Below are 26,701 nucleotides of genomic sequence, written 5' to 3' on the forward strand. Positions count from 1 at the left end.
TGTCCACATAAACATGTTGTAACTAAATACTTCTGCTTCATTTTGACTTCCATGTGGCTGAAGTCTCAAAGGGAGGATGAAAAGTTTACAGCAGATTGTGACAAACTAAGGGGCAGTAAAATGCAGACAGAGGTCGGCCCTCTGGTGCAGAGACACTGACCCTACGTTCAGCTAAAACACACTCTTGAAGAGTTGGAAAGAGAAACACTCCTTAATGTCTCTACAAGAGCAGGATCTAACAAAGGGAAGCCTAATCAAATAAATATTTATAATCGATCAAGATTATCCACAATGTGAATGAAGATGTGCTTATGTATAGTCAGACAATGAGTGATTGTGATATCTTTCAGGCTTGGAGAAAGGAATTGCAAAAATTTAAACTGCCAGTCATTGTTGAGACTTTAATCAAGACCATGACTCTCCACGAGCTCTATGTTTGGGTTGTATTCTGCATAACATGTAAGCTCCATTTGATAAAAATGTCTTTCTCATTTGACATGACCAACACAGAACTGTCCTCTTTAATGTATTGAGTAAAATAAGAAATACCATAAAAGAGCATAAGTACTGAATGTAAAGGTATTCTTAGAAAGATATCTGGGAAGTCAGAGCACTGGGAAAGCATGCCCAGGTTTGATTAACAAACCTTCTTAGAGAGTCATCAGATGAGCCAGTGTATAGGCAGGTATACTTCTGAAGAGGAATCTTCTTCCACTATGAAGATTAGTTGTGGTGTTGCGCATCTTCCAGGGGACCAGAAACTACAGGTTTACACACTTAAACTTTTTCAGTGGGCAGCACAAGTTGTAAACCATGGTTTCATGGCCTGGGTTGTGGGGTCACCCTGCTCTTGATGTCTAGGGATGGGTCACAAAAGATAAGCATCTACTTAGGCCCACATCTACCTTTGGTACCTTTGCAGAGAAGGGTGGTGACCAAGGACACATTGGAAGGCTATTAGTCCAGTGGACTTGGACGTTCTGGGTGTATTTGACCCAGAGATGTAACCTACACAAGTTTCCCTGACGGTCCCTGCTGATTTTATTAACAGCTGCAAGCTGCCAGTGAGAGAATATTTCATAGCACTCAGACATTCACACTTCCATTTGCAGTGATACAATGTTTCATGGCTTAACCCTTTACAAGTCTTAACCTTTATCCTTTTTGCAGTTTTATAGACTTAAAATGACATAAAATGATGATGGCCCATGATCTGGGATTCAAGGGCTCAAGAGTGGAGGAGTAAGAGCAAAGAACAGAACAGAAGGAGAAAAATGAGAACATTCTCTCTCTCTCTTTTTCTCTCTCTCTTGTCTGACCGCAGATTATGGGCACGTTTGGGAAATGACTGCAATGTTTACTAGGGGATAGCCAGAGAGAAGGAAAGAAAAATGCAAGGTTAAGCACTTTTTAATGAGAAGTGCCCTGCTAACAAGCGAGGTGAACCCATAGCAGCCTTGTGTGTACATAGACACAGAGAAAAAATTGTGTTAGAGGGCTTGTCTATATCAACAGTACATTCATGTGTCAGAATTCTGCCTATTTCACATCCTCTGTGTATTTACTACCTTTTTTGGACCATTTAGTTCGGATTTGAGTCAACGACAAAGACAGCATGCAGTAATGAAGAACTGTATAACACAGCCTGAAGTAGTCAAAAGAAGGGATATGGGAATGTTGTTTCAGACCGATTATCGTGATTAAGAGACTGGGATTAAATCCATGTGTGGCCTCGGTTACCTACTTAACTGATTAACGATTGCCCACAGCGATTGTCTTTCCTAAAACAAACCAGCAAGCAATTTAGGCTAAATGGTCAATTGCACATTACTATACTATAATAGGGTAATAATCTTGATTGCACATGCAACAGGGTCCAAAAGTGTAAGACCCCATTAAGACCTTTACAACAAGATCATTCATTCCTTCACTTTCAGTAAGCATTTATTCTGGTCAGGGTCATGATGGATCCTGTGCTTATCCCAGGAAGACTGAGTAAAAAGCAGGTGTACACCCTGGAGTGGGTGGCAGTCGATTTTAGGGTACTGTTCATGCTTACACCTAGCATAGACAAGGATATTTGAGAGGTGAGAGGAAACTGAAAAACCTGGAGGGACCTGCTATGCATTACATTTATGGCATTTTGCAGACACACCTATCTATCTATCTATCTATCTATCTATCTATCTATCTATCTATCTATCTATCTATCTATCTATCTATCTATCTATCTATCTATCTATCTATTTCAGTTGGGAATCATAGTATTAAAAAAGCACTAGTCTACTAAAAGTATATCCTTGCTCTTGTCTGGATAAGGGGACATGTGTGTACTGTCAGCAGCAGCTGTGCAAAACTGTTCCCCTGGGCCATCTTTTGGTAACCAACTCAATGACAATATGAAGGACTGCCACCCAATAAGTCATGAAAGCCCTGGGGAAAACAGTGCATGGATGCTTGGGACCCATGACAGACCTTTCTATGCCATTTAGGTTTTTGGTAACTGTCTTGGTCACTCATGCATGCCCACAAAATTGTGGTGGAATGCCTACTGAAAATCTGCATCCATTTATGTCCAAGGTCACTACTCCCGGACTTGTGCCACGAGTATAGAAGAGAGTCCTTAGTTTTATTCTTTGAACTCCCCTTCCTTTCCCACAGACCTAGTCTGGTTCCATTTACAGTGAAATGTTCCATGTGAATGGCCATTTAAAGTGACATAGAGAACAAGCCATTTATGCACGTGACACAAAAGCACCCCAGATATGGTACATTAGCTATATCGAGAATTCCAACTGAGAAAGCACATATCAAATGGTATTATGGATACTGATAAGTCTTATCTAAGCAAAAAGATAGGGTCTAAATTGGTGTAACTGGTGTTTCCTAAGACTCAGTATTGTGTACTGTGTTCTGTTTTTCAACATCCCATAAGACCTACCCCTATTCCCTTTTACGTAGATTTGTCATGTACTTAAAAATCCGATTTGTTTTTCAGTCTAATGAGCTATGACAGTTTTACCAAATCTTATCCTTGGATGCAAAAACTCCCAATAGAATATGAATATAGTGGAAATGCTTTTCAACAACCATCTCACTCTCTGGATTGTATTGATAATTTATGCTCTGAATTAAAGAAGGAAGTATACATGAACAAAACCTAAGAAGTGGGGACTAACAATATCTACATCACAGAATTTGTTAAAAGCAAGAACACATGCTGAAATTATGTTAAGGTCAGGGTTGTTTCTTGTTACCCAAAGATGCAAACTATGGACTGGAATTCCTGGAAGAATACTCTGGACAAGTTACATTCTACAAAAGAATTCAGAAAAAAAATAAGGACATATCAAAGAATTTGTAGGGTGCTGCATAATTTTCCTTAGTGTTAGCCGGACAGATAGCTAAGTTTCATTATGGGTTCAAATCACCAAGAATTTGAAGGGAGTAGAAAACCCAAACACTACAAGAAACACAAACATGAAGATGCCCAGATATGTTTTTTTGTGGTCACACTTGAGCATTACTAGGCCATAAGCCATAGTAGGCCACATGACCATGACATGTACTGTATGTGTTCTGCCCTTGTGCTAGGCAGTGACTAGCATTGATTTTCTGACCTGTCGTTGTCTATGTTTTATCGTTATACACTTTGATTTGGTTTCACAGGGATATCAACATAATAATTATTACAGTATCCAGTCCATTAACAGTCAATAACAATCTGTACCAATTGGTAGCTTTTCATACAAGGTTCACACTATTTGTCTCACTATCCTTGGAAGGACCTTCCATTGACGTAAGAGTTAATGCAGTGAACTAATATTGTTCTCACACCTAAACCTAACCTTAACATGAAGATGTTTTTGTTTTTGTTTTATTTTGCTTTTGTTTTACAGTAAAACCTTCACTATATACATAGATAAAACACTGTTTTGTGAGGACTAGACAAATGGGGACCCAACAAGGTCTAAAATATGAGATATTTCTATCTTTGTGGACCCACACACACACACACACACACATACACTCACAGACATTCTGTTCTGGCCCTTTTCCATTTCCCATTGTGTTCATGCACCTGGTGGGACGTTGGACTTGTGTGTTGGAGAAGGCAGCAGGAGACCACTGTGAACACAAGCAAGCATATGACGGCCCAGTGGGGTAGAGCGTAGATGTATGTATGCGTATATGCGTGTGCCAACCTCGTTTTATTTCTGTCCTAATCATATCATCCTTAGGGTGCATTTGATTGATGTATTTGATTGGGTATGCAGATGTGTGCATGCAAGCCTTCGTGCATTTCTGTTCTCTCCGGCTCTCAAGCCAAATCACATGAAACCAACGCTTTATTCGCTCCTGACCCCTATATGTATTTGTTTGAAGTGCTGCCTGCGTGTGTTTTGTTCGCACGCTTTCAAGCTCTCTTTTGAGCTCAATCCCAAACAGCACTTACTTTTTCCACCTGTGTGTGTGTGTGTGGGCATGCATTTCAAGCTTACACACATATAAAATCAATGCTGCCTTTGCTTCCTACTTTATGTCATTTGCTTGCTTTATTAATTTCCCAGAACCTACACGCTGACTATTACCACACTGGATAGAGGATAAACAGTTCAAAGGCATTTCGCCATGTAATTAAGGCCATGTATAAAAACCATAAACCATTCATTTCTACAGAGCGTAGTGTTGTGGTATTTGTGCCTTGCTGCCCTTTCTCATTATTACACACTGCAAAAATATAATAGTGAGTGAAAATATCTTGCAAATAGGCCTATGTTTATGTTTAAATATGTACCATTATAATATTATCTTATATGGATTAACTGTGTTTTTAAATAACTGCTTTTTTTCTTTTTTTATAGACAGAAATAATTAGATCCGAAAGCTAATGCAGCATTTATTACCACTAACCACACTGTAAGGTCTATATTATATTAAAGGCTTGCATAAATATGGCAGCTGTAGGATTAACATTGTTTATTAGCATGTTGGGTTTTTTTATTATAATATGATTTAGCTTCCTGTTTATAACTTTCAAAATCTTTTTTATACACCTCTTTTACTGAGAACTAGATTTAATGGTAAATTTAAATACAAAGGTAGTATGCAGCAATATTTAGCACACCACCAGATTTCTGTTACAGTAACAGCTAGCATAAAACCTTCATCTTGAACAAGATTTACGTTTTTTTTTTTTTTTTTATGTTTCAATAGCAGCAAGCGAAAGATCGCTTCAGGTGAAATGGCTCCCAAAAGATTATAGTTACTCACTTCACTTGTCCTGCTTGATGACATCCAGACAAAGTGAGAGCTGTTTTTTTTGCTAATCCTGCCAGCTTTAAATGAACATCTGCTTTTTTCAACATTTTTAGCTCCCCCTTGGGACATAAATGACTCAGATCTATTAAAGCAAGTTTGAGCGGAAGAATTCACACCACTTTACGATCACGATAATGCAACCTGCGCTAATCATTTTTTCTTAGGAACTTAGCAATAATGAAGGCAATGTTAGAAGGATCATTCATGTAGTCATGGACTACGCATTTACAACCACAAATTCATGCAACTATACAGTCTTGCATTGCTCCTTATCTTAATATGATTGCAAAAAGCGCAACATTGTGAAATCATTTACAAAATTACTTTGCATGGAAGAAAAAATGTATATTACTAGTATAATACTACTACTAGAATAGTATAGTTACTAGTATTGGACTAGAATATACAATCTGTAACTGCTCTGTCACTGCTCCTAACACTAATATGTGCTGTGATGACTACAGTCAACACAATATGAATAAAAAAGAAGTACTATCCCCTTCTTGATCTCAACCTCAACCTATTACACCAGTTATTTTAACTATAGAGCACAAGTATCAACTGTCTCACCAGTGGTACTGCGGATGTTAAAGAAATGATACAAATTTACAACCAGTAGCAAAAAACAGGGCAAAGAATTCCAAAAACACACATTAGCCAGTCTAAAGTGAACATTAAAGTACAATATAAATAGAATATAACTTGATACAAGGTCAAGACTTTACAATGCAAGTGAAAATTAGCTAGTACATGGTCGAGAAGAGCACCAGTACTGTTTAATCCCATTCCCACCCACACCTGAAGAATCTCTGACCTATCCTGACTTTATCTGTAAATGCTTGACCAGTGCTTGAACAAACCCACCCACTCTCACAGAAATTCTGACCAATCCCACCTGCTCCTGCAACAAATTTACCTGACTCCTACGTAAATGTCAGGAAGTTTGATAAATCCCAGCCACTCCTACAGAAAATTCGACCAATCCCTCCTGTTCCCACAGAAGGTTCAACAAATCCCACAGACTCCCCTGGAAATTTCAACCAATCCCACCTGGTTATGCAGAAAATTTGACAAATGCCACCCACTCCCAAAGAAAGTTCAACCAATCCCACTCGTTCCTGCAGAAAGTTCAACCAATCGAACCTGCTCCCCCAGAAAGGTCAACCAATTCCAGGTGCTCGTACAGAAAATTTGACCAATTCCATGTGCTCCTGTGTAAACGTTGACCAATTCGAACCACTTCTGCAGAAAGTTTGAACAATTCTGGCCACGCCCACAGAAGATTTGACAAATCCCACCTGTTCCCAAGGAAAGTATACGCAATCTTGTCTGTTCCTGCAGTTATTATTCTTTGCACCTGTCCATGGTATTTTCTGACAGACTGAGTTGATCTTGATTCTCAAAATAGCTGACAGTCAGAGTAGATCTATTTTGTTGGGTTCCATGTGATACAGTCCAGATGCACACCTCTAGACTCATACAGGCAAGATCTGGTAGATGGTCAGATATCAACCTTGCATGACCACCATACAGAGCAGATTAGACATGGTAATGGTGGAGTTTTTCCAACATCAACTGTTGATTGGCTGAAAGTACTTGAGCCAGATGTGTACTGTTAAAGCCTTGAAATGATGCTTTTCAGCTCACCACGATCATAAAGAGTAATTGTTAGGTGACTTTTAAGCACCTTTCTGTCAGCTTGAACTAGTTTGTCCATTCTCCTTTGGCCTCTCTCATCAACAAAGCGTTTCCATCTGCAGAGCCGCCACTCACTGGATGTTTTTTTTTTAACAACTCTGTGTAAACTCTACTGACTGTAATGCTTAAAAATCCCAGGAGATCAGCAGTTACTCAAAGACATAAATAAATCAAACCATCCCATCTGGCAACAAGAACCATGCCATGAAGAAAGTCACTGAGATCCCATTTTTTCCTAAGTTTCGATTTTTGATGTACACATCAACAGAAGCTTTTGGCCTTGCATAACAATTGCATAATTGTACTGGACGTTAAGTGTGTATACTGTATATATGACGAGAGGAGTTGGAGTAAAATACATATTGTTAGAAATGAATTAGGCTTAAACAGAAATGAATTGTGTAATAGTGAGGATTCTCAATGATCCATATATCTCCCAGCTATATATCATCTACTCTGTAAATAGTTGGATGTATGATCATTTCTTTGTATTTTTTATACTATCTTTAGTCTTGAAATTATTTATAGTCAAGGAGAACCTTAATTCAGTCAATATTTTACCTTTTCTTTTTCTTTTTTGAGGTCTGTTCCTGCATCAAAACTGAATGCCCTGGCAATCCGTGTCCCTTTAGGGGCCTTTTAGCAATCTAATTTGGATTGTATTTTAGCTTTTAAATAGTGTGTTATTTTGTTTTCTGACCCTTGGCTTGAGTTGGAAGTTGTGAGCCGACAGTGCAATAAACCCTGTCAGCGTTTGGCAGTCTGCGTACTCTGCGAGATGAATTGCTCACAAGTGGAAGAGCTAAGGTGAAAATAGGAGTATCGGAGAAAAAAGGCAAAAAGGAGTGGTTTCACACTGACATAGTGTGGGTTTTTTTGTATGCTCACATGGATGAGCTTACCAGAGACAGACAATCAGCAGTCGTCTTGATTGTCTTGCTCTTTCTACCTATATTCAACCTGCTAATTTACACAGTGAACACTCGCTACATAAACACACGTCAGCCTAGGCAAGCTGAGAGAAAAGGCTGAGATGAGCAAATGGTACAAAAATAGTATGTGCCATCTACTGTATTAGAAAGAGATAAAATCTGACTCTTGTCAGAAACTGTGTAAAAGTACATGCAGGTTTCTGTGACCAAACACTCTATTTGCCTCAGAATGGTCAATGACGTGATTACAGTTAATAAAAACGACAGAAGGTCAGACAGAAATGAGTTCAACAGCAGTTAGGAGTAAATTGCACTCGCTGCCTAAACAGTGCTGTGTGTGCTAAGACCACACAACGCGGAAGATGCTTAGGGCGAAGTAGAGTCTTTGGGTGTGTGTGTGTGTGTGTGTTGCATCAGATGGACTCAGCAAGAAGACAACCTGCTTCTCTGTGTCCATACACAGCACACAGGTCTGCTACACAAAGAGCTGACGTGAGGAAACACTTCACGGTAGTACTGTAATTTCTCGACACACATACTGTACGTACGTATACACACACAAACATTTGTCTTACTATGCTTATGAAATCACATTTATTAATGTAGCTCATTAATGCGATGCCTAACTGTAAACACAACCCTAAAGGAAATCGTTTTTTTGTTGTTGATTTTCTAAATAAACTTTTTCTCATGGGGACCAGCCACATATTGTCACCACTAAGACAATACGACAGTTTACAAAACCAATATGAGGCGTATGTAAACTGTATGGCTGCTTAGAAAGAACTGACCCAAGCCAAGCATTCCATGTCAAAGGTCCTCACAGGAAGTCATACCACCAAGCTTGGGGTAAAATTAGAACAATCCACCCACGCCACCAATCTGTCAACAACAAAAAAAATCACCTAGATTTTGAACTTATACCAAAGGCAACGTTGGCATCGTGGGTTGACTCTTTCCAAACAGCTTTTGCTGACTGAAAAAAAAAAAATGTAAAATTTGTAAACTTGCTTCCGTTGGCTTTCCACTGACACAAACAAGATCTGAATGTCTCCTGGCCATATGAACAACTTAGCCAGCATCCGGTTCGATTCGGTTCATTCAAATGCCGAAAATGCTTCGTATAACGATGCAAATTTCTTAAGGCAAGAGCATTCGTATGCTGAGGTCACTGGGACAAAATATTAAAACACAACTGGAGTTTTTTCTCATTTCCATACTAAAGCATGTACTACAAAGTCAAAATGTCTAATACTAATAGAACAACATGACACATGGAGGCAAGAGACGAACCAGTGGGTCCAAGGAAAAAACAGAATAGAATAATATGCTAGAAATTTATTTACTATTAATGTTTTATTCCTCTTAATAACCACAGTCATTTCCTAATTATTATGAAACATTATTTAATGATGACTCCTTTGTGACAGTACTGAAAAAATATGTCGATAAATGTTACATACTGTAGAGGTAATGACTGTATTTCTTTTTAGACTTCATAATGCGTATAACCTACTAACATCAGCGCATTGTTTATATTACAGATTATAAATTCAGTCTACACATTCTGGCCAATCAGATTTCAGCAGCAGTCTGCTTCAGTATGCTGAGTATTAACCAGAGATGTTGTTAATGTTTGCTGGAATAAATGTGAAAAATCACAAATTTCGCCTTTATATCTCTATCATCTATCTGACATATGATACATTAGACAGGCATGTGTGTTTTGGGTTTTTTCAGAACCAAAGCAATACTATGACATTTCAATTTCCTCCACCTACTCAAGTCACATTTGTGATAGATTGATTTCAATCTACTCAGGAGCTACAATGATAACAGCGTTTTGTTTTTTTTTTTCCTCTGGCATGTTTAGGCAGCTGGAGAGTATGAGCTTGAGAAAGAGAAAAGAAAGAAAGAAAGAAAGAGAGCATGGATTCACTTAAAAGACTTAATTAAAGGGTTCCATGTGAGGATTTCAGTCCCGCTGTCCTCAGGTTACAGGAGTTCTGAATGGATCGTGAACGCTGCCCATGAAGAGCTAAGGATTCATGTAAACATATATTTTGGAATTCAGATGTTGGCCTTGTGCTTTTGTAAAAGTGTCATGCTTTTGGCCTTAGGTAGAAGATGTTGATTTCAACATTTGTTTTAATATAAAAGGTTTCCAAGGGTTCTGCATAGAGTCACTTTTTAGGGGGGGGTCTATTCTATTGCCCGACTATAAAATCCATGGTTCTACATATAGTGTAGTGTAAAGTAATTGCTGATTGAAAAAAAAAACTCTGTAAAAACAGAAAGAAAATAGAAATGAAGGTGGTTGGGGAGGCTTCATCATTCTGATGTTATTGCATGATTTGACATTAGGCTCCATCAAAACCTCATGGTTTTATCTGAAATCTGTATAGACATCCAGACGATTCAGTTGTCTAGCAGTAGTGAGTCAGAGTGAGTGGATAGGTCGTAACAGGTTTACGGCATCGGGAACAAAACGGATCAGAGCAAGCAGAGAGATAGGAGGAATGAAAAGAAAGTGACGGGGTTCATTTTTGGTGATGAAGATCCTCCTTTTGGCTTCTTGTTAGTCATTTAAAAATAGATGATGACAGCTAGCATATGCCAGCTACATACACTCTGTCGACACACACACACACAGTACTTTTCCCTATTCAGTCAACCCATACTTGCTTGTCAAAACAGTATAACTGGGACAGGGCTAGTTTTGTAGTCTAGAGGTTCCCAACAACAAATCTACTAAGACCCTTAAATGCTCTCAGTTCTACTTAAAAAGCACTCAAATACAGATTAGAACTGACTTTTACCACATGCCCAGGAAACTGTTTACTCAAAACATCATCTCTACAAGTTTTAAAATAATATAAATTCCAGTCTGTTTATGTATTCAATAAATTATTCATTTCAGTTATTAACAAACAAGAGTGAAGAACTAAATGAAACATTGACTGTTGAGGCATCAATAAACATTTACACAAAACTTACTACACAATGAAATTGTATTACTATGTTTATCGATGCCTCACGATATTCCATCCTGCATGATTAGCTACTTTGCTAAGCAATTAGTCATTCCTGCTAACCCAGACAAACTTAGAATTTCAGCTTGCTGGGAAGCTAATGTTTAATAGCACTTTTAGAATGAATGCAAAGACATGATAACAATGAAAACAGACCTAGCTAATTCGGCAAATTAATTTTATCTAATGTAAATGTAAATGGTACAGAATTAACAAGCTAGCTATTTTAACAAGAAAAAAGTATCTATTCGGTTTAACAAAACTTTACTTAGCAAGCTAATTGAACTAATTTACTAAATTGTAATTAGCTAACACCAAAATGTTAGAAAACTAACCAGATAGCTACTTTAACACACCAAAGTACCTAACTTGTACAAAATGTAACTCGCTTCCTAATTTAACTAATTCAATTCATTAATGCATGTATAAAAACAAGGAATAAAATAAAAATAAAAACAGTGTACAACTTATCTTGTTCGCTTGTAGCTTCTAGCTTGTAAAATTAGTTTTGTACAATGAATAAAAATGTTTTGGAAATTGCATGTACAAAAATCTTATGTAAAGAAAAATTTTAACTAGCTAGCTAAAAAAATATAATAAATAATAATAATGATAATAAATAAATAAATAAATAAATAAATAAATAAATAAATAAATAAATAAATAAATAAATAAACAAACAAACAAACAAACAAACTGGTATATAAATTTTCTCTAACTAGCTAATGTAAAACTCTAATGTCCAAAACTCTATCTACTAGCAAGCTTATTTGGCAAAACCTACTGTAGCTAGCTTCCTTAACCAGCTGAATAAAAAAATACAAGAATCTAATGTACTGAACTTATTGTTGAGATTTGTTGAGTTGAGGTTTGAGTACAAAAACAGTACAAAGCTCAAAATGCAAATTTTTAAGAAGTTTTGTTTTTTCAATTACATTTTATCAATGAAAACATTTAATGCTTTTTTTCTCTTGAAAATTTACTTAAGTAAAAGTTTACATTTTTCGAAGTTTTTTCAAGTACATTAACAAAGGTCAGTAGTGTATAAATGTATCTTTAAGTCCAGTAATAAAACACCAAATGTGCCCTTGCCCTTGACAGTACCACCCCGCCAACAAGGAAAAATATATTGTGTTTCCTTTATTTAAGATTTTACTGAACTGAGATGTTTGGGAAACTTGACCTCTACATTGTATAATGTATTGCTACAGCACCCCTGGTGGCTGTGAACATAAATTACACCCCCAAACCCCTAACTGCTTCATCTGGCTACAACCCACAGCGCTCCCGTCCACAAAACCATAAGTTAAATTGTTTTGTGAAACAGCAGGTCGTTACTGGAGCTGGGTTTTAACGTCCCAGCTTCACCACTGCCATTTTTCATGTGGATGCCTGCAGCAGGCATCTGGAATTATGGGATATCTGATCTTCTGCCCCCTGATGCCTTTTTTTCTGATCACTCTTCTACTACGGTGTAGAATTCCAACAAAAAAACAAACAGTGACATATCTGGATCATTTATTCCAGCTGATTTGAGGGTCTGCTCCAAATGAAAAGACTGTAGAGGATTGTGATTTAATTCAGCACACCGGCTAATAATACACAAGCGTAATCCTTGTCAAAGCAGGCTCGAGCCGCAGCTTGGCGTTGGTGAGCGCATATTTAGAAGTGAGCCAGCTGAACTCAAACCTGTAATGATTATGCAGAACGAGTGCGTTCGTGTTCAGTGTTGTGCAGAAATCCATCCTTGGATAACGGACGCATTAACAACGGCCTTTATATGCTTCCTTTTGCTGCATGCAGCTGCTGCAGTCCTTCTGAAACACACACACACACACATTTGTGCACTATGCCTGAAGAACATCTTAAAATGCAATTTTTTTCACTCCCATTGTATTAACCTAAAGATGGCTTTGGGTTAAACTGAAGAATCAGATCGTCTAGAGCTGAGAGGAAGCGAAGAAAAAAAAAGAGGCAGATACAAAGAGAAAGAAAGAGTCTAGGGAACCCTTAAAATACAGGCCTTGATGTATGTCATTATAGGCAGCCGGCCTGACGCCCACACAATACCTGCTTATACCAGCCTGTATAAATTACACCTAGAACTGACAGGTGAAGGAGAGAAAGGACTGTGTGTGTCTGTGTTCTGTGTGTGTGTGTGTGAGACAGAGAGACAGAGTAGGGAGGCGTTAAAAGCATGAGGTGGCTAAAAATACCGCAGATCTTTCCATGTAATTGCGACAAAAAACTAGTTAGTATGGCAAAGCTGGAGAAATAATGGTGTTTGGAATCAATTACGCCATCATCGCAACTGGAGCGACGGTCAAAAGCTCTGAAAATATTTGCAGAAGATTGAGTGGTGGAGATCGGCAAAAGAGAGAGAGAGAGAGAAAGAGAGAGAAAGAGAGAGAGACCAGTAATTGTCACTGAATACCCTACTCAACAGCGAAAAATCTACAACGAGAGGCCCAGACAGCACGATTACGGCTGTTTTTATTGCAACTGAATATGCTGGTGTGGTAATTGACAGCCTGCAGGAAACGTGAAACTTTAGACAGTCAGGGGTTAGATGGGAGCTAGAGCGCATATTGAGATATCAAGATGTTTAAGGATGAGTAGAGCAAACAGAACGAAGAGAAAGAGAGATCGAAGGGTGACTAACAGGTGCTCAGGGAGACGCTTCAAGCCTGTACTACCCCCTTCCTTCCCCCCCCCGAACTTCCCCGCCTGGCTCCACTTCTTCTCTAGACTCTCAGAAAAGAGAACTCTCCACAGAAGTCACCATAGTTGTCTGTTTTTTTAGAAGATACAAGGGAGGAAAAGAAACGCGGCCTTACGTTCGTCCTCGAGAACACAGGGTGTGGAGTTTGGGGTTGGGAGTAATAAGATGTAAAGTTAAGCAAGAGTGAAATGGTAGGAAAGGAAAGGAATGGAAAGGAAAGCCCACATCTCAGCGGGGTGTGTTTAATTTATGAAGCACGGCTTGTCGGAATTCAGCGCACGGTATGGCTGGCATTAGGAATTCGTGCCTGAGGAGAGACAGACAGAATGTGTCAATTATGATGATCCAGGGCCAGGTGTAGAAGCAGGTCAGTGTGTGTGTGAAAGACAGAGGGTTCAGCACTTCGTAAAAATGGCATGTCTACAAGCTACACAACCTAGCAGCAACTTCGTCCTGTCTTCATGTGCTATGTCTCCTCCCCCCACTCTGTCAGCACCTGTCTACAGTGGCTTCCATACATGACCTCCTCTTATAGAACGCCAATTAGACGGTCAGAGGTCAACTGAATGGAAAACACGGCTGAGCAGAGGCGTTTAACGGCAGATAAATGCAGCCAGCCTGTCACAACATTTTCTCTGCGCCCATTCGTGGCGCCATTTCCTTTCCAAAGCACTCCGACGTTTCCCGTCTCCAAGGTCCCGGCCCTGCTAATTGATGTCTCCCGAATTACAAAAGATGACTTTGTGTCCTGGCGTGCACGCGGCCACACAGGACGAATGGAATGGGCTACACCATGTCAAGAGCTCCTTTTGGAGAACATCATTTCAATTTCAAATTTCAACTGACTAAGCACTTACACTGGAGACTCCTTCCAAAAAAAAAACTCCTTCAAAGAACCAATCAGGAGTCCTGCAGTATAAATAGATATAATGGACATGTATAATGAAACACTAAGGAGATATCTATGCTTGCCAAGAGATCAAATTTTGACCTTCTAAACATGGTTGACCTGCCACTAGACAAAGAACTGGACCTTGGGAGAACACCGGTTCCGTGTTTAACAGGGTGATAAAGTCAAACGAGATGTGGTTTGGAAGTTTGTTCAGAATAGAGCCTTGTTATTTCAGGTCAGCTGCCAACAACGGGAGCCGCAGCTACATTCAAGCACTGGGAAAAATCATTTGACCAAAGTCGATCCCCGCACTCTGCCAGAAATCGGATTAGACACAAAACCAAGGGAAACCCACTAGCTTCAATTAAGGCTTGTTTCGAATGTTTATGACTCTTTAAAAGACTCTTGTGGTGAGGAGAGCCCCTTATTTTAACATTGTAGAGGAGAAAAAAGTTCTTTTGCGATTTCTAGTGCATAGCTTTCACGTTACAGTTAAGCATTACACTGTTGTGTGGTGTCACTGCAGGAAGCTTGAAATATACACATGTATTTGGCAACATGACTGTCACTCCATGTCAGAATCGTTGGCATCAACATTCTAACTGTATCCCAGCTCCAGGAGAAGAAAAATAAAATCTGGCAGGGAAAATATAGATGTATTTCATGCATGATGGCTGCAATACAATACAACTGCTGGGATACATATTTCCCAGTCAGTTGTGGTTTATTCTAATCAAGCAGCTGATTAATTAATCAGTCAATCATTGAATCAGTAAGTCAGTTAGTTAGTCAGACACAGCTTATTATTATCAATTTATCAATCAGTCAATAAGCCACTCAATCAACCAATCAATGAATCAGTCAGTTTGTCAGTAAGACAGTCAGTCTACTACTGTTCACTTTAATCAAGCAGTAATTCAGAGTCAATAGGTTGGTCCCAATCAATCAATCAATCAATCAATCAATCAATCATTCAATCTACCAATCAATCAATTAATCACTCAATCTATCAACCAATCAATCAATCAATCAGTTTGTCATTAAATCAGTGACTTAGTGAGTCTGTCAGTCTACCACTGTTCCCTCTAGCCAAGAAATAAATCAATGAGTCAGTAGGTTGGTCCCAATTCATTTAATCAATCAATCAATCAATCAAACAGTCAGTCAACCAATAAATGAGTCACTCCAACCAATCAACCAGCAAATCAATCAATCAGTTAATCAATTAGTCAATCATTCAGTCAATAAACCAACCAAGCAATTAATCAATCAACTGATCAATTAATCAATCAGTGAGTCGCTGAACCAGTTAACCACCAAATTAATAATAATAAACAATCAGTCAATCATCTGCCAGCCAATCGGGTTTGCAGATTCACACTAATACTAGTATTAATACAGTTAATACATCAATACTACTATTAATTTCAGAATACTAGACTTGATATTCCTTATTATTTTATTTTATGTAAAATAGAGGAATACTTAACCAATGAGGCTACACAAGTAAATATTCCAAAAAATAATGCTAATGAAAAAAGTCTTGTTTGAATGAATTCTATGTGATCTTGTGTTTGGGCCATCACCTTAGCATAAGTATTGTGGTAGACTGTATGCTGGGAAGGCTTTTTGGCCCACATCTACCTCCTACTATGGTTGAAAAGTGTCACCCTGCCTTTCATCTTCTTCTTTTGTTTGCTGTTCTCTCCCTCTCATCTCCCTACACCTCACTTTATTTTTGTTCTCTAGCTCAAAGGACATGTACGCGTTCAAAACACCTGTTTATTTGTGCTCGAGTGTAATATTTGCAGACTCGCCGCTTGTCCCTGTTGAGTGCAAACAGACAGGATACACAATGGTGACACACGACTTCAGCCCAGAACTAACAACCTAAGCTCAGATTTCAGCACTCTAATGTACAAACTAAATAATAATAATAGCTGCTAGCTGTGATTAAGGGAAACAAGCGAGCCAGTTTTTGGCTCCAGCCCTTAGCAATAAAGCTCAGAAACCATTAGTACCATCAGCACTTTTAAAATGTCAGTCAATTGCTGAGATATTACCTCATTTCCTGTTTTCACAAGCTTTCTTAAGTTGCAAATGATCTAATAGAATGTGACACAATTTTGGAGCCAATATGTAAGAATGTTCTAGTTATATGTTCTCACTTCCTGTTTGACATATTTGTTTGCACATCATGGAAAATCATAAGATGATGAGGTTCGAAAGCAATGAGCAGATACATAGAAGTGAATTTAGACAAAATTCTTGGGAGTCCTTTGGTTTGAAGGTCTGAATAGGCCATAATGTTGCCAAGATATGCCCATACAGTACTTCCTTTTTGGTGTTCTCAATGTAATAAATCTAAGAAATGAATATTGTTCAGGTCTCATAATGAAGCAAGGCTACCAGGTACTGATGCTGTATGAGAAAAAAAAAACACTCAGCAACATTTTTTTTCTTTTTGCTTGATTTGTTTTTCAACATTTTAAAAATTCACTTTATTCTTCTAAAGATTTGTCTGCTAAACACTTTTGAAGTCATTTTCCATTGACTGAAAAACTGCTTATACTTCTGCTTAGTGGAAAACTTGTGTTTAAGACAATGCTACCCTTATACAGTACATAGTCCATAGTGTGAGGGTATAGTGTGTAGAATATCATATGGGAAGCAGCTTTAGACTACCATATCAAGTTGCTGTACTAAAAGAAGAAAAAGCAAAAGAAGTAGAAGAAGAAGAAGGAGAAGAAGAAGATAGCATGCCCATTCACCATCAGTGCTTGGCCCCCTAATGACATCAATCATTACTTAACTCAGAATTTTTTCCTGATACCACATGACCCAGTCACTGACTTTCTTTCATAAATTCCAACGTCCCGAACATCACATATCCCCGCATTATCACACAGACCTCTGATCTTTAACCTTTGTCCCTGCTTTACTTCTTATCATATCATCTGCTACTATTTCAACTCAGTCATCACTTTAGTTCCCATTTGGTTTCATTTGTATAGTCTACCAAGACTAGGGGCTCGACTACTGCGATCGAATCAGTGACCGCTTTGATCTTTCAATGCCATGAGCACAAACACGTCCAACTCACACCAGCCAATTATCCAATAACAGGCTTATCAATATTCATCTCGCCCTTATCTACGCACACAATATCCTGAAATGGGTTAAGTAATGTAAGCAAGGGTCAGATCAAAGCCAGATCAAAATCTTCATATTGATCACATTTCAGTTCTTTTATTTTATGTCTAGGTAAAAGTGACCTAATTTAAATGAACCAGAAACCAGCTGAATTACAATGGCTGCCTTTTGTAAATATAAAAAAAAGCATTTTTTTTGAAAAAATATTGGTTTGATTTATTTTCTTCCAACAGAAGCTCAGTGGTTTCTACGGTAACCTTACACAGAGACTTGTATGGTGGATGATCCAAATTGTTGTTGGAAGGAGTCTCCGGTGTCAGGACTTAACTGTAAGCCAGAGTAGATTAGACTACCCTACGCCTCATAAACATCAAAAGTAACATGCTGGAAAGGAATGAAATGATCTGCTAAATGTCTGGAAGTGATATTTCAAGAGATTATAGCCGATTCTGGCTCTCTTGTTAGATTTCAAGGAATCTGGAAAGTGGATTTCACTTAGATCTTATGATAGGTACTTCGGGGCAGATTAGCTTAGTGGTTAGAATGCCTCGCACCTTCAGGGTTGATCTCAAGAGATCTGGAACATGGATATCACTTTGATCTTGTGATTGGTACATGTAGAATATGGTGGCAAGGGGGCACAGTGGCTTAGTGACCTCTGAGGTTGGTGCCTTGATTCCTGACTCAGCACCAGGTAGATCTCTGGTCTGGACAGTGGATTCTGCCTTAATCTTGTTATTGGTGCACACAGAATGTGGGGGTTTAGTGGCCTCCAGTGTGGTTTAATGGTCCCTGGGGTTGGAGGCTTGAATCCTTTCTCTACAGAGGTACCAGGTAGACCTTGTGGTAACACCCAATATACCCCAGTCCAAAGATTACTGGCTTCTTTGAATTGTCCATTGAATGGGTTTGCACCCTGTCCAGGATGCCCCCCACATTTACCCCCCAGAGTAGACTTCAGGCTAACCGTAACCCTGTGTAGGACAAGCAGTACAAAAATAAATAGATGGATGAAGATGCAAATGTAAATGTCCAATGCCTAATTGAGGTAAAAGCAAAGGTCATTCTGTATATTTATGAGATGCTTCTAAATATGTACAGCTTCAATGATTTAAATTTTTTTCTCCCAAAAAATCTCAAGAACTATACAAACACTTTAAGTGTCAATAAATTTGTGATCATTCTTGCGCTTTGCCTTTCATGTCGTCAAAGATTCAGGAGTATATTTGCAACCAGGACCAGATGGAAGTTCATATAGAAGATTTTCTGTTATAAAATTACATTTTCAGATAGCATTGAGCGAAGAGCACCCGTCAGTCGGATTTTTATTCTGAGCCGGATTGAATTTTGCTTTTTTTTCTCTTTATCTTCTTCTCTATCAAGCAGGGAAAGAGGTTTTGCTCCCTGCCAGTCACTTCTGATATCTCACACCTGATCTTGCACAACACACTCTCTCTCTTGCGCTCTCTCTCTCTCAATTTCTCTTCCTTCGCCCATCTCTATTTCCCTCATCAGTGTCTCTGGATCCCTCTGTCTCTGATGATGATGACGACGATGTGACCCTGGCGAGACTGTGATTGCAGCTCAGGCTGGCGCGCCACAGGGACGCAGGAACACTCGGGCACACACTGTTGCCAGGCAACCAGGTGAGAGCTGGGGTCAAACAAGCATGAGCTGCCTTTTTTCCCCCCCTCTTTAAAACATAAACGTACACATTGTCACATTGTCAAAGATACATATTTTCTATAAAATCCCTCAAGTAAATTGTTTCCTTTCGTTTCATTTATACATTTTTAAACCATCTGCATTATTGTTAATTCATAACCTACAAAATCTACAGCACCTAGCTTAAAATATTGAATTGAATACTTCAAAATACTATTCTTATTTTGACATTACTATAGGTGTATCCATTTAAATTGAAAGACATCCATTATAGCACCGTTCCATGATGGGAAGCTGTATCATCAGAATTTCTATAGTGGTGCAAAAGGAAACAGTTTAACTCCTAGTCTATGCATGACAATAGCTGATTATTAACTGACATGTTTATTAAACATTTATGGAGCATTCCACTCAGGGGTTGGTCAGAACGACGGTTTATAGTGGCTATAAGTGATATTATTAATCATTACACTGATCATCCAAAATATTAAACCCACTGAGCAGTGACAGGATTATCTTGTTATAAAGACACCTGTCAAGAGGGGATATATTAGGAAGCAAGTGAACAGTCAGTTGTTGAAGTTGATGTGTTGGAAGCAGGAAAAATGGGCAAGCATAAGAATCTGAGTGACCCTGACCTGGTTGTGATGTTCTGACCCAGTTGTTCATCCATCTCCGAAACAGCTGTCTTGTGGGGTGTTACAATGGTAAGCCAGGATGCACTGGTTAGTACCTACCAAAAGTGCTCCAAGGAAGGACAACCAATGAACTGGCAGCAAATGCCCAAGGCGCTCTGATTCACATGGGCAGCAAAGGCTAGCCTGTCTGGTCCGATCCTACAGGAGAGCTACGGTAGCACAAACTGCTGAAGAAGATAATGCTGCCTTGGATAGAAAGGTGTCAGAACACACAGTGCATCACAGGGTCAGAAATGTTCGGAACCTACACAATACACAATGTTAGGCAGGTAGTTTTAATGTTAAGTCTACATGTAGTTTGATAAAGAAAAGCCAATAATAATTAATGTTGTGGTGTTTATGCAGCAGTCTCTGGATGTCAGGTCTCAGTAACAGTAACACACATTGGTCAGAGAATGACTGTTTATCATGGGCTGTAAGACAAGTAATAACGTTAAACATGAAATCTTACAATAACCATAAAGTGTTAAAATTCTGGAATCCTCATCATGAACTCTCTGATAAGCGATGGAATAAAAATAATTCCTATTCGTGGTCTCTCATCATGGATGCCTTGCCATTTTTGCTCAGATTTATGTCCTACAGATCTCTGCAATTTATTTCTATTTTGGTCCGTAAGAGATACAGGGGATTTTTTTTTCCTCCACACCGTTTGGGCTAGAACAATATAGTGCATCACGTAGAGAATCAATATTTTTCGAACGGGATGTCCTAGTGAAAGCTGCCAGGAGCTGAGTAAGAGATAATGTGATTAGAGTGAACAGTCGCTGTGAGCGAGCCCCTCCATTTCTATCCCTCTCTTCATCTTCTGTCCATTTTGGCCCACAGAGCAGCCTGACAGGACAAATTAAGAACCTCAGAGCAAAGCAACACCGTCCCTTCATCATTGCCATCTTGTTCTCTCTCTCTCTCACACACACATACACACTCTTTGCCCATCGCCATCTTTATTCTCAGTTTCACTCGCTCTGCTCAAGGACAATGTATGTTGATTTATACTTGAGAAAAGCAGTTTGACCTCAGCTGACCTCATGCTGACAATGGCACTGACCTCCGTGCAGTCTGTGAGTGTGGGCACACAGTTTATTCCGAGTTTACTTTTGTGCCAAGTTTGATCGAATTCTTTTGTCAAAAGTGGTAACTTACAGTGCAGTTTAACCCACTGTAGCCTCAGATTCCTGTATTGGAACTTGATGTGAACTTGGATGTGTTGTGATGTTCTGAGATGCTCTTCAAGGTTGTAAATAGTGTTTAGCTAAATTATTGTATCCTTACTGTCAGCTCCTGTGAGATTACTCACCCATTAGATGTTTTCAGCCTGCAGAACTGCTATTGGTTCACTGGATGCTGTGACACTTTGCTGTGAACATTGAAAACTTGTCTTTTGTCCAAATTCAGAACCTCAGGCTTTGACCTCAGACTTTAAGTGCCTAGATATTTTTCAGTAATTCTATTTTAATTATAAAGATAACTGCCATCGATTTCTATTTTACAGATTTTTTGTTCTAATAACATATTGTTGTGTAGGTCAGGGATTAGCATCAAACCAGGAAGGTTAAAACTAGTGGAAATCAGAAAACAATGCTCGGTAACAAACGATGAGAAGAGAATCTGTAAAAAGAAAAAGACACAAAAATGTAGAAATCAACAGCTAATAAATAGGTGAGCGAAATCCAATCCAATCACAGGGCGGGACGGAGTCAAGACTCAAAGTTAAAACAAAACGCACATGTAACAACACACTTTATTTGTGCTTAGTTATATGAAACAAGCTAGCCCCTGTTATGGAATGAGTATTATAAACAGTTGGTCTCTCATCAGCTTGTCTCTCTGACTAGACTAATTGTGTCATGTTGCCATGAAACTAGAAAGCGTAAAGCACTCTATACTGAAATCTGGCGGAAATGTTTATAATAAACCCTCTTATAAACAATGTCAAGCTCTGATTCCGCAACAGTAAATGGAGGTGTACTGTATGTATAAGGACATGTATATAAAGAGTGAAAATTACTGTTCGCAGACAGAAAATGACAGAGACGTTGCTGGTAATCTCTGAGAATGTCACCTCCATCGACATCTCCCGGTGAGCAAAGCTTTTCTTCATGTGATGAAATCCAAGAAAAACACTCACGAGCAAGAGAGAAATCTTCTGAATTTTGTATGAGATCAGATTGCACAGTCATGCTGACCGTTCACTTTCCACACAATATACTAACACAACATGACACAAGAACACAACGGCTGGTGAAGAATTCATGCAGATTTCTCTCATGGTCAGGTTGCAGACTGCAGACGTCCAAAAGCATGCAGTCATGCAGAGGACTCGGACCAGATAAGCAGATAAACAGTCAGGGTCTGTCTGCAAAATTAGAAAAAATTTTACACATTTTATTTATTTATTTATTTATTTATGTATTTTGGAAGGAAATGGGAATATTTCTGGAGGCCTGGGGCAAATACTTGGTGAGATTTTGACATTTTCTACTATATCTATCTATCTATCTATCTATCTATCTATCTATATATATATATATATATATATATATATATATATATATATATATATATATATATATATATATATACACTATATTGCCAAAAGTATTCGCTCACCTGCCTTGACTCGCATATGAACTTAAGTGACATCCCATTCCTAATCCATAGGGTTCAATATGATGTCAGTCCACCCTTTGCAGCTATAACAGCTTCAACTCTTCTGGGAAGGCTGTCCACAAGGTTTAGGAGTGTGTTTATGGGAATTTTTGACCATTCTTCCAGAAGCGCATTTGTGAGGTCACACACTGATGTTGGACGAGAAGGCCTGGCTCCCAGTCTCCGCTCTAATTCATCCCAAAGGTGTTCTATCGGGTTGAGGTCAGGACTCTGTGCAGGCCAGTCAAGTTCATCCACACCAGCCAGCTCCAAACTGTTCCCACAAAGTTGGGAGCATGGAATTGTCCAAAATGTCTTGGTATGCTGAAACATTCAGAGTTCCTACCACTTCGTGGCTGAGTTGCTGTCGTTCCCAAACACTTCCACGTTCTTATAATACAGCTGACAGTTGACTGTGGAATATTTAGGAGCGAGGAAATTTCACGACTGGATTTGTTGCACAGGTGGCATCCTATCACAGTTCCACGCTGGAATTCACTGAGCTCCTGAGAGCGACCCATTCTTTCACAAATGTTTGTAAAAACAGTCTGCATGCCTAGGTGCTTGATTTTATACACCTGTGGCCATGGAAGTGATTGGAACACCTGATTCTGATTATTTGGATGGGTGAGCGAATACTTTTGGCAATATAGTGTATATATATTTCTAAACAGATACCTGACATGAACTAGCATTTTGAAGATTGGACAGAGCTGCATTTAAAAATTTCATTCCACAGGAGCGCCATAGATATTGTTTTGCCTTGCTCTGTCTTATAGTCAGTTTTTCATCCAACGGGCATCAATAGCATTCTGGACACTATGAGTGTATAATAGCATCCATCGGATAGTGAGAAGCCTCCAACCTCAAAAGAATAAAATATTTCACAGATGAGGAGCACCCAAAGCATCATGGACCAAAACAGCAGGTTTTTTGTCAATTGGGATTTTATTTGATCTACTATAAGACCCTTGTTTTGCTTTTTTCAGTGATGTTGAGGAAGTGGGCATTACCTACTTTTATTCCAACTTGTTAATTCCAGCATTAACCTTGTTCTGCTAATGATAGCTTTTCAGTGATTGGCACATGCTTTAACTCATCACTAATGCAGAATTACAGCATTTTAATTTAGGTATTAGTGCAGGATTATTCATGCCGTTATTGTAAAGTGTTACTAAGAAATAAAATACTTTGTGACATGTTTTGAGTTGAATGATTTCTACCATTTGTGTGTTTTATTTTTTTTTTCCCCTTTAACCGTAGGTCAGCGGAACAGAAATGTCAATTCTGTTTCAATTTTCGATGGATGGCGTTTCTACTGACCATGACACTTTGCAACACTGTTTGATAAAAGCTTTTCACACGTCTCAAATCTGTGATTTGGCAAAAAATTGAAAAAGATGCGCTTTTGTGTTCTCAACAAGCTGTGAAAGCATGGCCAGAATGTAGGGGAGATGGAAGCAATAAGAGTAGCTGGCTGAGCACCAAGCGTCAGTCTATGACCTCAGTCAAAACTAGGGGCTTAGGCATCATGTAAGGAATAAAACATGAAATGTGATAGAGATGTTGTTATAGGAAATTAATTAGTGACAGGGAGGCTTCTTACACTTAAGCAGTTTGCCTTACTGATCATTGACCAACGGTTTTCAACCAATCATGTTCGAGTATTAAGCAGCTATCATAGATGGTAGGTGCCAATGTCCTGGAATTATTCCACTAGTTTTGGTAGAGCTCATCATTGACTGCCTGTACATATCTTAGAATAAATGGCTAAGTGGATGATCTCAACATTTGGCTCGAATTGACTGGATATAAGAAGCTACATTGCAGGTTGACAAAACTGAAAATGACAGAAATGGGACAGAAATGTCTAAATGAAAATGGAGACACATCAATGTCCACTTGAAATAGACAAAATATATCTAAAACACCATCCGAATTAGTCCAAAGCTAGCAGATTTCACACTAATACAGAATCTTACTATGTTTACGCTTATAAAGTACAAAAAAAATGTTTATTTATAGCTAATTACCATTTAATGCAGGGATATAGAGATTTTTGACAACAATACCTTGGAATCTCAAGGTAGAAAACAAGAGAACAAGTAAATATGTTTATGATGATATTAAATAATAAAGGCTAGAAGGGTAAGACATTTTATCTTTCACCTATTTTTTTACTTTTACCCTACAAGAATAAGTAATAATACCTGTCATCACAGCTAGTTTGTTTCTTGTTAGTTATCGTTTAAGAGATTAGGAATAAATCTTTTGTTGGGTAGCTTTGTCCAACGTCAGTCATATTGCTGTGTCAACTGGCTGATGTTGGTCCATCAGGGCCGACAGACTTTCAGCCACCTTGCCAACATCAACCATTTTTGGGTAAAGGTTGGCTTCAAAGGGACCAGTGTTGAATCACCAAATGCCACTTGGGTATAACAGAGATTGTACATTATTTTTCAACTTTAACTAAGATATTAACTGTTATTTTAATTGTCTATTGACTATATAGAGACATACCCAGGTAGCAAAATGTGTGGCAGTGTAATTTATCCATTGCCTTTCAGCCACCTTCATATCCACCTTACCAACATAAGTTCAACATTGGCCCAATGTCAGCCATTTTGTTGTGTCCACTGGCCCAGTGCTAAGCCATCAGGGCCAACAGACGTTCAACCATCTTGCCAAAATCAGCCATTATCTGGGTTAATGTTCACTTACGATCAGCTGTTTTCTGAAGTCCAGTTTTGGACCACCCAATTCAAAGTTTCATCTATTGAAATATGCAAAGAAAAGAATTTTGATGTTTTGTAATGTATAAGGACAAATAAATGTCCTCTTCTTAATTATCATCTTCCTCATTCTATTAATTTCCTTGGTGAAATAGGACACAATTAATCAACAAAAAACAAAATCGTTGTACGATGACTTTTCTTGTACTTTCTTGTACTGTGTGAATAATTTGGATCTGTGCAGCAATGAACACCTCTGTTGTTAACATTTAGAAGCTTTAGCTGGACTCTTGCATTCATAGTATAGGGATATACCCAGGTAGCAAACTGAGTGCCAATGTAATTTCATCTGTTGACTCTTGGCCACCTTTATATCCACCTTGCCAACATAAGCTCAAAACCTTGGCCCAGTGACAGACATTTTGTTGTGTCCCCTCGCCAATGTTGGGCCATGAGGGCCAATACACTTTCAGCCACCTTGCCAACATTGGTCATTTTTTCTGGGGCAACACTGGCTTAAAATCAGCCATTTTCTTGGGTCCACCCAATGAGTCCAATGTTAGTCCACCTTCAGTCCACTTGGACCAAAAATTATATATCAACCAGACCATATATTTTCACACAATATTCTAACATCGAGGACAAGATGCCTGGTGAAGAATTCAGGTGGCTTTCACTTGTGACCAGATTACAGACTGCATATAAACAGCACACAATTCCAGAGTCTGACTGGAATGCATGAATGTCGTTTGGATATCAGTCAGTGCTATGATTGATTGGTTTTCCCCAACAACTACCACTACAGATTCAGTAATAAGACCCAATAAGACAGAAAATAAATCTTTCATTAAATCAAACTATATCAGATTGACACTGAATTCTCAAATCTGATTGGTTAGAAAGTCTTGAGTCATTTTCTATAACAGAAGCTCTACTTTTTTTTGAATGTAGTTTTGATGACATAAGCTTGTTTTTATCTGCTTTTTAACCCTCTGACACCATGACATTTTCGAATGTCGCTTCTGATTACACACTCAAACTCTAAACTTGGTCTGAAGTTTATCAAAAGGGACAACTGGAGATGAAACAACAACAAAAATCCTCCGCTGTACATCAGCCATATGCAAATAAAACAAAGTGTGTTTTTGTTGTTTTTCCTTAAGGGGATCTCATCGGAACAGAAACTTCAATTCTGTACAATTC

The sequence above is a fragment of the Hemibagrus wyckioides genome, linkage group LG07 (genome assembly GCF_019097595.1).
Source record: "Hemibagrus wyckioides isolate EC202008001 linkage group LG07, SWU_Hwy_1.0, whole genome shotgun sequence".
Classification (NCBI taxonomy): domain Eukaryota; kingdom Metazoa; phylum Chordata; class Actinopteri; order Siluriformes; family Bagridae; genus Hemibagrus; species Hemibagrus wyckioides.